General features: G+C 43.5%; 1 protein-coding gene across 2 annotated transcripts in view; it reads right to left on the reverse strand.

Annotated features, from left to right (window-relative positions):
- Positions 1 to 12,651, reverse strand: part of HPGDS (hematopoietic prostaglandin D synthase) — a 134,261-nt gene that overhangs the window by 41,490 nt on the left and 80,120 nt on the right. The window contains exon 1 of one of the 2 annotated variants that reach the window (XM_063107370.1): positions 1,397 to 1,451. The exons of the other annotated variant lie outside the window; for it this stretch is intronic. The gene's annotated coding sequence lies outside the window, so the exon portion shown is untranslated. Of the gene's footprint in view, positions 1 to 1,396; positions 1,452 to 12,651 lie in introns of those variants that run through there. 2 annotated transcript variants of the gene reach the window in all.

The following is a 12,651-nucleotide window of genomic DNA, read 5'->3' on the forward strand; positions in this document are numbered from 1 at the left end:
CCATCTGAAAGATTTACATTTACTGAGGGGTTTTTAAAAGAAGGGTTGAGGGAATGGAATGTGGGAGGTGAAAAGCAGGAGAGCAGGAGATGAGAGTTATGAAGGGTCCTTTTCTATGGGTCAGGTACAAGGTCTTGTCAAGGCCTCATCTGGTTTCGGTTCTCATCTTCACTGTTATCTCAGGACCCTGCAAGATTTTGATTTGAGCTGGTGTACTTGGCTGGTGCCCAAGGTCAGCTTCCAGTCGTTTGGCCTTGATCATTTCTCAAAACTCTACAAGTCTCAAAGAAAGAACTGTTAGCTTTGCAGAGTACTAATTAGCTTCTCGGCCTTGTTTTCCTACTTAGCGAGCGAGATAAGAAAGTCAGGGGATGGGAAGCAAGAGTGGAGAGAAAAAAAACTGTCCCTTTTAAAATCTTCCCCCTCTCTGCAGACCAGGCAGCTTTAGGTCTCAACATGGCTTCAGTCCTGCTCACTCCAACAAAGGTATAGTCAACAGGACAAAGAGAAGAGTACATAGTGCAGGAAACATTTCAGAAAAGCTTTTGTCCAACAGAAGGCAGGGGGAGGAGTGGCAGCTGACTGAACTGTGCAGTCAAACTTATGACCTAAGTTTCCCTAAAGGTGGGGAGGACACATACAGAGGAAACACCATCCCAAGCACCTTGAAGAACCACAAAAGTGACCCTGAGTTTCAGGACCGAAAACAAGGAGATTAGTTAAAAGTCAGCATAGAAACCACTGGGCTCCTGTTTGCCCCACCCTTTCTCAGCCCCCACTGCCCACCAACCAACACCCTCTTCTCAAAAAGAAAAGAAATGGGAGAATCTTGGGGAAACAAAGACAATGCAGGGTATAGGATATAAAATCGAGGCATCAGTCATCCATGCCATTTGCAATATGGTGACTGATTGCCTGTCAGACCAAATTCCCATCAGACTCCACTCCAAAGCTCACTCTTAAACCCATTCATCTCTGGGTCAGACAAGACAGGATAAGGAAACACAGGAGATCTGAAAGGACTTCTAAGGTTCTTGTCAACTCTGGGATTTTTATAGATGTCTCATCTTGCTGTTTCCAGTTCATTTTTTTTCTAGAAAAAAAACTTGGCCAAAAAAAAGACATAAATTCCTCACAATTACAATTGCAATAGGAATTGCAATTATTTTCACAATGAGAAAGTAAATGAGGAGCAATATATTAATGAATAGAGTATTCTAATTATTAATTTTCTTATTTTGGAAAATTGCAGTAAATTCAAATATTTGTGGGGATTATTTCATAATAGTGATAGTTGTGGGGGTGATTAAGGCACACAGCAAAACTGTAATGCAGATATTATTAGACCCATTTTATAGATGAGAAAATCAAGGCATAGAGTGATTAAGTCACTTACCCAAGGCCATACATCTATTAAGTAGTGGTACTAGTAATCAAACTCAGTTCTGCTAATTACAACTATCCCAAAACATGTCACAAAATTTTGGTTAACAACAATTCTGCACCGAGGTAAGATTCTCTAGGATAAAGAAAAAAGTGTCATAAAACATTCCTTAAAAGTTTAGAACCTCTAATTATTTCACTATTTAATTAGATTGATGAACTTAAAATTTGTTGACATAAATACTTTCAAATATTACTTTTTTTCTAAAACTTCAAGTACACAAAATCAAATTTAGAAATACAGGGCCAAGCCTGTGGCGCACTCGGGAGAGTGCAGCGCTGGGAGCACGGCGACGGTTCGGATCCTATATAGGAATGGCCGGTGCACTCACTGGCTGAGAGCCGGTCAGGAAAAAGACAAAAAAAAAAAAAAAATTTAGAAATACATATAAAACTTAACAATGTGAGTCAATCTTACCAAGTGCTTCTTGTCTTTTTTTCCATTAGTCATTTCCTCTGAGACTGTTTTTCTCAGTGCGTGATGTGTTCTGGATCTGTAGTACCCCAGATAAAAGTTTTGCCCTGGCAGATATTTGAGCCAAAGCTACTTAATATGATTTCTACCCATTTAATTAGAAGCTTAATATTTTTTGTGTTCTTTACTAACCTTTGCCAGGTAGCTCAAATAACAATTTGCATATTTACATATTAATTCTCAAGTCTCGCTTTCTGTATTTGTAATAGTTGGGCAGAGCCATCCTTCAGGAGAGTCGGCTGAGGTGGGGGTGGGGAATTGGGTGGGATAGGTGTGCAGATGAATTTGTGGGAGGATCCAGAAGGAGAAACCTTACCGCGTGTCTTTTGGTCATCTGTCATGCCCAGCATTTTTAGGCAGGATGAATAAAATAAAAAGTGCATCAAGAACAACATTAAAGAGGGGAGAAAAGTCTGAACAGCAAAATGCTTTGTGAGGATAGTGTCAAATGGGAAGGGGCAGTGTCATCTGGTCACCTCTTATGCCTAACTGGGTGGGAGCAGGGGGAATTCTTGAAAGCATTCCAGCTTCAATTGCCTCTTAGCTCCTGTGCCACCCACCCCACCAAGTGGGAAGAGCCTCAAAATTCTGAGCCTGGGCTGATCAACCCATTCACTCTTTACTAGAAATTGCTTGAAAATACTCTCCATTAACTATGCTGCAAATTTTTCCCCTTCCATTCCGGTTTTATAACACCTGCTAAACAAACTCCTGACAAAATGTGCTGGATGTTAAGGTTTGCAATCTATGTATCAAATGCTGTAAAATTCAACCTTTTTAAAGATTCATGATGAAACTCAAAAGCATATTTAAATGAATTACATGATAACCTTTCTCATTGCATTTTTCTGCTTTATCTTTCTTATTCTAGCTCATTTTCTCCTTCCTGTAGAGATATTTTTAACGTTGCACAGTAAAAGCACATTTTATTGCTAAAAACACGCTTATTATGTTAGTGGTAAATTTGTTTCTTTATTGGTAAATTTAGTCTACTATGTAACTGTGCAAATGTTGTGGTTATATGCCACAGGTGAAATGATCGGTTTAGTTCTGCCATGCATATAATGGTAATGTTCAGGCAAAAGCAAAAGAACAAAACATTTTCTTCAATTTATTTGGCCATTTTTTTTCTTTTTCCCCCATAATAAATATCTTTGTACATAAGACTTCGCACAATCATTTTTCTTTTGGTAAATTCCTCAAAGGGGAATTGCTGAATAATTGGTTACGTGCACTTTAAATAATAATACCCACTGCCAGACTGATACCCAGAAGGATTGCACAAATTATTCTCTAGCCAGTATGAGTTAATGTTAATCAGTTTATTATTTTTCAATCTCATGAGTCAAAAAAAAATCTCATAGTGTTTTAAATTAGCATGTCATTGATTACAGATAAGATTAAACATCCTACTTGTTTGTCAATTATATTTATACTTTTATGAATTTCCTGCTAATGCCCTTGGAGCATTTTTCTACCGGGGTTTTCACCTTTTTTTCTTACAGATTGCAAGAATCTCCTTATATATATTACAGATATGCTTTGGAATATCCACGTATTCCCATCCTTGCTGTGGATTCACAGTAGGCAGAGTGATCTTGCCCATCATCTGACTTAGGACCTGGCCATGTGGCCTGCTATGCCCAGTGTAATACAGATGCTCCTCAACTTACAGTGGAGCTACATCCTGACAAACCCATCATTAGTCAAAAACACCGTTAAGTCAAAAATGCATTTAATGCCCCAATAAACTCATCATAAAGTAAAAAAAAAAATCTAAGTCCAATCATGGTAAGTCCAGATGCTCCTTGACTTACGATGGGGTGGTGTCCTGATAAGCCCATTGTAAAGTTAAAAAATGGTAAGTCAAACCACTGTAAGTCAGGGACCATCTGTACTAGATGTGATACAACCGAAGGCTTTAAATATGCTTGTGCAGTTTGGATCTCCCTCTCGTACTCTTATGATCTGCTGTAAGAATGCCCATAAGATGCTTCCCCAGCTGCCCTGTAGACTTATGAATGAGGATACTAAAATGTTTGTTATTACAAGCTACTGAGAATTTATTACACAGCATTATGGCAGCAATACAGTGCCATGAGGTCTTCCTCTATCAATGTACTCCTGTCAGCTAATTACAAGAAGAGGAGACATTTTAGAAAGAAAGAAAAAGAAAGAAAGAAAGACATAGAAAATGTACTGGTCTTTTTCAAGAAAAGTGGTGTACTAGGAACATTTTTCCCGTAAATAGCTGCTACAGTTGGCAAGAGAAGTAGCAGTTTTTAACATACCAGCCAGTGTAGCAGAGTATAGTGAGGAAAAGCCAGAACAATTAATTCTTCAGGGAATATTTAATAGTCATTGCATTAGGTCAGGTTTTGCAAGAGAAACAGAACAGTAGGATGTGCATATATATATATAAAGGAAGAGCTTGTTTTAAGGAAATATCTTGCACAATTATGGAAGCTGGCAAGTCCAGTCTTCAGGGTGGAACTGCCACCCTAGTCTCCTAGAGACATAAGAAAGCTAATGCTGTAGTTTCGGCTCAAAAGCCATGTGCGATAGAACCTGGAACAGCCAATGTTGCAGGTGAAGTTCAAAGACCATCTGATGGAGGATTCTGTCTTGCTCAAGGGAGGCTGGTCTTTTTGTTATATTCAGGTTTTCAACTGATTGGACAAGGCCCAACCACATTATAGAGGGCAATTTGCTTTACTCAAAGTCCACCAATTTAATATTAATCTCATCCAAAAACACCCTCACAGAAACACTTAGAATAATGTTTAACCAAATATTTGGGCACCTCAAGGCCTGGCCAAGTTGATACTTAAAGTTAACCATTACAGTCAGTTCGACATTAATATTGACCATTAGACTAAACTTGGTGTTGGGAAAATAGAATAGTTTGGTCAGGGCCCTTGCCTCGGGTCCAGTTGGGTGTGGTTCAGCATTCTTTGTAAGCAAATTGTGTGTGTGTGTGTGTGTGTGTGTGTGTGTGTGTGTGTGTGTGTGTGTGTTGTTGTTGTTGTTGTTGTTGTTGCTATTCTTGTGTTCTTGAGAGAGAGAAAGAGAGAAGAGAGAGAAAGAAGCTTTAGTGAAGCGGGCGGGTGGGTGTCTGCCTTGGGTGTCCAACCAGCACAGCCATGCTTTCCAACCTATAGCTCCAAGGACCTTTTGGCCAGTTATCTAGCTCATAGACCTGCGTGAAGGGGTCTGGAGACCCAGCCTGGCGTGTGAGGGGTCTGGGGACCCAGCCTGGCATGTGAAGGGTTTGTGGCCCAGTCTGTGAATGGGCTTGAGGGGTCTGGGAGCTCCAGACCCAGCCCTAGCTCAACAATCAGCCCAGTCGGTGCAGGATTACCAACAGATAAAAGAGCCCGACAACTGGCGCTGTGAGCAGGATTAAAGAAAGACATTAGCAGTGGCTCCACACTTGGTATTCTGAGGTCAACATGAATCTAGTGTAACCAGGGTATGTAGCAAGAGAAGCCTGATATAGGGGACTTGAAGTCACTGACAATACCTATAGAACCATGGTGGGAGATAGGAGCAGTCACAATCCAATTGGGAGACCACAACCACACCAGTTATCTTAACTAAGAAAATTTGAGAAAAAGAAATACTAAGTATTGAAGGACTGAAAAGGCAAAAAGTTTACCTTAAAATTCAATGGAGATAGTGTACACAGGAAGCAAATCACCACCCCTGGCCCGGAAGAACAAAGGGAAAGAGGTTAAAGTTATTTAAACTTATAAGCTTGAGGAAAATGCCCCATGTTGCTGAAGCTCAGACCCTGAGGAGGGGCCCATGAGGCTGGGACACAGACATCTGAGGACAGACACCACCAGCTGGTATCATGTCTCTGAGAGGGGACAGCAAGTCTGATCCTATGAGTGTTGGAAAAACTGAGAACTGGATTCAAGGGCTACTACTGGGATGAACTGCACTTCCAGGGTAAGGAAGTGCTACTAGAATGACACTTGACACTCAGAGGTACAGCAAGCAAACAGGAAGAATCAGGAAAGAGAAATTCCCTTCTTCCTCCTCCAGCCTTGACATCTCCTTTCAGTGCCCTCTATTGGCAGAGCCTAACAGGCTGCGAGCTAGCCAAGGAGAAATGTGATGGGCAGAGCCCCAGCCCAGTCCCAGCTGAGTACAGAAGATGGGTTTGCTGCTGAGAGACATTAGCTTAATAACAGACACAGAGTTCTTTAGAACCATGATCTCCAACGTGGGGTGCATGCACTCAGGAGGTGCAAAAGAGAGTCCAGTAGGAAATGGGAAGAATTCTATTTTTATTTTTTATCTGAAAGAATAAGAAAGCTTCATTCATATTTAAAATGCAGACCTTCTCTGACCTTGGCAGTGGTCCAACAAAGTCCACTTGCTATCAAGTCAGGGACACCCTTCCTTAAGTTATTTGCCCATCTGTATGGGGCACCTGCTGGAGGTGTGGACTCTCTTGAGCACACAGTGAACAAGCATGGCAGGCGTTCACTACATCTTCCCATTTTATAAGCAAAGCCCATCTTTGAGCCACCATCCACATGGTTTTACTGCCAGCATGCTGCATTCGTCGATGTAACCACTGGGCTACATCAGTAGCTGGGGCTCTCTCCAACCATCTTACCTTAGCCAAGGCATTGGCTTCATCATTTCCTGGACTGGCTAAGGGGAAGTGTCCTGTGACATAGAAAAGAGTTACTTTGTTCTCATGCCCCAATTCCCATAACTCTTGCCCCATGGCTTGTCCCCACAGGGGATGGTGGCCTACCATCCACCATTGATAATTCCAAGTAGAAATCCAAAGGGTTAAATCTTTGTACACAGCCCAGCTGTCAGTACAGATGGTTAATGGCACAGGCTCATTTTTTATCACCATCCATACTGCTCTCAGTTCAACCCATTGACTACTTTGTTCTGTGCCATTCTCATACCACATGGTATCTGTTAAGGGCTGGACAGCAACAGCTGTCCACAATGCTGAAGGTCCCATGCTAGAGCCATCTGTATATCATGCTTGCTCTGTGATAGGTCCCTGTCCCTCATGGAAAGGTATAGCCTCCACCTCCACGGGTAATGGTTGTGTCAAAATTTCCTCCACAACCTCTACTGGGCCTAGCATGGTTTGCAACTCTTTGGACAGAGGACTCGTTGACACAGTGCTCCTTTGTTCTATATATGCTCCCCATTTAGACAGAGTGGGAGTCTGAGCTACACCTATTTTAGGGTTGGTGGCCCACATGCACAGCCAACCTGTTATGGGGTATGTCATCCTTACTAGGACTTTGGCAGTTCCTGTGATAACTTCAGTGGCTATCAAGGCAGAATACACAGCTGCTAACTGCTTTTCTATTAGGGTGTAGCACACTTAAGCACCCTTCCAGAGCTGAGACCAGAATCTGACAGGTGTGCGGAATCAGTCTTGCCTCTGCCACAAACCCCATTCTAACCCCTCCTGGGTTATATGTATGTCTAACTCAAAAGGCTTAGTGGGGTCGGCCACTTGTAAAGCTTGTACTTGTTGTATTGCCCTTTTCATAGTCCAATAAGATTGTTGTACTTCCTCAGTCCAATCCCAGAGTGGTCCTTTCTTTGTCAATGCATATGGAGGGCATGCCACTTGGGCCATATGGGGTACAAAAGCTCTCCAATACCCCAAAAGTCCCAAATATGTCTGTAGCTGAGCTGCAGTTGTGGGTCGAGGATATGCCAGTATTTTATCTATAATAGCTTCTGTGATGACCCTCGTCTTACCTGACCAGACCACTCCTAGGAATTTGACTGAAAGCCCAGGTCCTTGCACTTTGACTGTGTTCACAGCCCCACCCACATTGTTCCAAATGACTTAGCAGCATTGGAGCTGCCTGGGTTAAATCTGCAAGAGAATCAGAGGTTAGTAACACATCATCAACGTAGTGAAACCTTGTAACCATGCTGGGCCTAGTCCACTTGGCTAGGTCTCCAGCCACCAAACCATGATAGATGGTTGGGCTATGCAGATAACCTTGGGGCAATACTTGAAATGTCCACTCTCTTCCTTCCCACATAAAGGTGAACTGATCTTAGCTATCAGACAAGATTGGAATAGAGAAAAAAGCATTTGCAAGGTCCAATGCATAATGATAAGTACCCAGCTGAGTTATCAGCTGACCCATCAAGTCGTGAGCTGAAGGCACAACTGCATGCAAAGGAGGCAGTACTTTGTTCGGTTCTCGATAATCTACAGTCATTCTCCAGGTACCATCAGGCTTTTTCACTGGCCATTCTGGAGCATTAAATGGGCTATGAGCTGGAAGAATAATGCCAACTTTCTCTAATTCCAATATAGTGGCACTTACCTCTGCATGACCTCCTGGTAGGCGATACTGCTTTACATTAACTACATGTCTTGGCTTGGGTAATATCTGTAGGTTATGTTTAGCATATCCTCATAACACAGGCTTTACTGTCCATATTCACAGCCAAAACTCTCCAACTGTTGTTTGCAGATGCAAACCGTAAAGTATATCCATACCCAAGATGTATTCAGCTACAGGAGATATATATACAGTATATACACAAGGAGGTAATCTTCCTATGCCCAATGGCAGGGACACAACTTTGACTTCAGTAGTATGTCCTCCACAGCCATCTATACAAACTGTGGCCCCTGAAAACTTATCTGGATTGCCATACATCAGGCTACACTCTGCACCTGTATCCACCAATGCCAAAACATGCTGCACATTTGTCCTTGACCAATATGTTGCCAATTCAACATGAGGCCTCCGGTCCTTGCCTGCCCCCAAAAGATGAGCACCTTGGCGTGTTCCCTAATCAGAATGGAATAGTTCTTCCACCTCCTCGGGAGCAACCAAAAAGTCCTTTAAATCCACTGAGCGTACCTTGCTACCTGTTTCCAGACATTTAGTAAAACGCTGTTCAGGGAGCAATTGATGCCACAAGGCAAACAGAGCCACATTTGGCTGCCGGTCAACTTTCTTTTAATCAACCCCTGCTGCAAGCAAGTCAAGCCACATCTGCTTATGGCTAGTGTTGCTTGGTCCCTTTGGGATAAAATCCTGAGCATTTCTTGGGGGTTTGGTCTTAGCCACCTTCTGGACCCCTTTTGCTTGTCTTCTGTCCTCTACTTCACCCAAGCTGGCTATCATGGTCGTTACCTCATGTATAGGATGACCAATGTATGGGTACAGTATGGCCATCAGTGACACAAAGGACGTTGATGGGGCATTTTGCAGCACTATGTCTCTCATGCTGCCTGTAAAGTTTTCCTCGTCCGGACCGAGTGTTCACATTAAACATAGACTGCTGCATCCCCAGCTCTCGAATGATTTGGACCAGCTCAGCGTACATTTGCCACTTACTAACAATCTTGGGCAGTTCTACAACATTTGCTCACACAGTTCAGGCAGCTGCATTCACCCAGTCCATCAAGGAGTGATTACCTTGTCCAGGTGTATATCTGTGGCTATATTGCAGCTGTTGTCTCCGGGACGGGTGTATGGTAATGGAGGCCAATTTCTCCATCTCCTCAGTGGAGCACATCGCACTATCCACCCCTAGGTCCCATAACCACAACAGCCAAGCAGCCAGGGTCTCCCTGTGTTTCTGCCTGGACTGTCTTCTCAAGTCAACCAGTTCAACCCAGGTATATGGGACATAGGTGGTTAACTGGGTCACCTGTAGATCACCCACCAGTTGTCCATCCAGTCCCATAGGCTGCTCCTGCCTCAATTTCTTGTGCACAACAGGTCATGCCTGGAGATGCATGGTTTCCTCCAACTCACCACTAGGTTGTTCGTCTTCCCTGGTGTGAGGGGCAAGAGTGGCCAGTCACTGCACATCATCCTCCAGGACATTTATCCATGCTTCCAAGGACTCTGCTTTCTGCCTTGAATCTGCCAGTAGCTGCACATTATCCGCCAACAACTCTGCTTACCACTTCAGCTCTCAATCAGTTTGCAGCCGAGTGAGCAAAAGCCAGGCTCCAGTCAGCAGAAAAGTGGCCACTGGGCACCACACAGCCACATTTCTTCCTCCTCCCAAGGGGTTTGCTGCTGTAGTACCTGGAGTATGCTGCCTTGCCGTACCGTGTGCAGCAACCAGGTCCCAGTCAACAGGAAGGTGGCCATAGGGCACATCATATTCACCAGTAGCCACATTTCCTCCTTCATCCAAGGGCTTTTGGCTCCTGTATCTGTTCAGAGTCCTGTCGCAGGCTACACCAAATGTGACATAAACTACGCCAATTTGTCTTGCTAAGCTAAGGCCTTTTTGTCTGGCTACTGTGAGGCTAAGGCTAAGAATAATGTCGCATATCCTGCTCACCACGCCAATTTGTCTGGCTATGTATGACAAGGGCTACTGCAAGGCCTAGAATCCTCACAGCGCCAACTGTCTAGATCTTAATCCTGTTCATGATGCCAATTGTAAAGCTAGGTGACCACGGTAGTTGTCAGGCTCTTTTACCTGCCAGTAATCCTGCACTGACTGGGCCGATGGTTGAGCTAGGGCTGGGTCTGGAGCTCCCAGACCCCTCAAGCAGACTGGGTCGCAAACCCTTCACATGCCAGGCTGGGTCACCAGACCCCTTTACACAGGGCTATAAGCTAGGTAAGCGGCCACATGGTCCTTGGAAGCCACAGGTCTGGAAAAACATGGCCACGCAGGGCGGGCGCCCGAGGCAGTAAAAACTAGCCAAAGCTGCACGCCCTGTGGGTGCACTCACTCCACCTAACCACACACACAATGTTTACGGAACTGCCCCTATCTGGCCCTGAGGCAAGGGGAGCCTGGTCAAATTATTCTATTTTCCCAACACCAGTGTTTATTTGTTTTTTTGAGTTTTTAATTAGGCAGTTGTTTCAGAGAGAACCTTCTTAACAGAAACCCAAATTAAACAGACGTAAGGAAAAAAGGAGTTGTATTGGTCCATGCATAGGTCTCTCTATCTGAGAGGTTGCTTGATCCAGAGGTGACATCAGCTCCATTCCCCTGCTCTGCTTAGCTGAGGTTAAGGGCATTCCCAGGCTTCTCATGGTGGCTCCCAGCTTCTTCCAGGTTACTCTCTTGTGGCTAAAAATATCTGGGCAGGTGCAAGCCAAAAGGTCTTTTGCCACCCAAACCAGCAGAATAGAGGGCTTCTGTTGCCCAGAAGCCTAGCAAGTACCACCTAGAATCTCACTGGCTGAACGCAGGGCTAAGGTGTCCATTAGGCAAAGCAAGGCCCAGTGCCCAGGGCCCGCAATATTTTCAGAGGCCCATGCAAATGTTTTAATTTCTTTGAAGATCAGATGAAAAAAATAAATTTTTAATTCAAATAGTGTTTTGTAGATAATATTAACACATTCATCTTTATACTGATACTGTTGTAAAATATAATTTTTTTTTAATGGAGGAAGGGGGTCCACATAGGCAGAGTGTTCTAACATGAGAGTTCTAACATTGTCCTGGCTGCCTGGGTTATGTGGTCACTGAGGCCAGAATGGTGGGAGATGATCAGAGAGAACCAGTAAAGGCTCACTGTAGTGCTAACGATCCATCCTGCTCCAGCCACTAGGCTGGGTGTGAGGATTGTGGTCTTAGGGTACTGGTTCCAGAAAAGGGGAGGGTGATGTTGAGCAGCATGTAACACGTGTCCAACTTAGCAGGGAAATGGGTTTTGCCTTCTGGTGATGTAGGAATTTGTATAAGTTTTTGATGCCTGACTCTGAAAGCCCTTGGCACTGTGTGAGATAATTCCCATTATAGGCATTGGTGTATTTTATAGTTCTTTAGGCAAATCCAAATTTTTAGTGTCAGGGCTTTGAGAAAAAAAATTTCCTAGGCATACTTCCAGTGATTATCTTATTTCAAGCCTGTTAGGTAAGAAAGAAGTGCCTTTTTAGTTTATCATAAAAATTTTTTAATTCAAGAAAATAGTGGGCCTTGTTATTTTTTAAGCTATCTAGCACCCTGCTTTCCCTAGACCATGGGATTCTAATGGGTCTTTCTGTCACATTGCTCCATCTTCCCCAACACAGAAGTGGATATGTGATTTGTGCAAAGTCAATCTGAGTGCAACTTTTCTCAAAATAATGATTATTCTTCATTTAATAAAAAAAAATTGCTCTACATCTGTGTTGGGATGTCCCAGCAAAACCCAAGCTAGATAGAGTCTGGCTGTCAGCACTGGGTCAATGAATCAGGTCTTCACCCAGTATATTGATTTGAATTATTTTATAAGCATGGAAGGAAAACATTTTTGCATCAGTCTCTCACTGGGTGAAAGAGGAGAGATGGAAAGACAGAAAAAAACAATGTGGTTTTATACTCTCCTTGCCTAGCCCCAGGACTAGATCTGCAGGACTACAGGCCCCAGAAAATGGGGCTCTTTTCATTAACATCTTTGTGGTTACTGATTTAGGTCTCTGGGGTTGAAGTGTAACACTGGTTTGGGATGAAAGGAGGATTCTCCCTATTTCTTTGTGGGATGTGTCATGGCTGCATCAGTGACCAGAAAACTGAAATGCACACTATGCCACTTTACCGCACCAAGACTTTTTAATCACGGGAGCATCAGCACATATGCTCTTCTCAAGGACAGCTACATTCTCATGTTCTCACACTGGTTAGCCACAGCAATGATCATGAGGAGACGCTCTCTGAAGTTGCTTGTAGGCAACAGGCAGCAGCAAAAATGAAGACAAGTCAGGAGAATCAGACTTTTATTACACACACATGAGATACAC

This window comes from Cynocephalus volans, chromosome 9, assembly GCF_027409185.1.
Source record: "Cynocephalus volans isolate mCynVol1 chromosome 9, mCynVol1.pri, whole genome shotgun sequence".
NCBI lineage: Eukaryota > Metazoa > Chordata > Mammalia > Dermoptera > Cynocephalidae > Cynocephalus > Cynocephalus volans.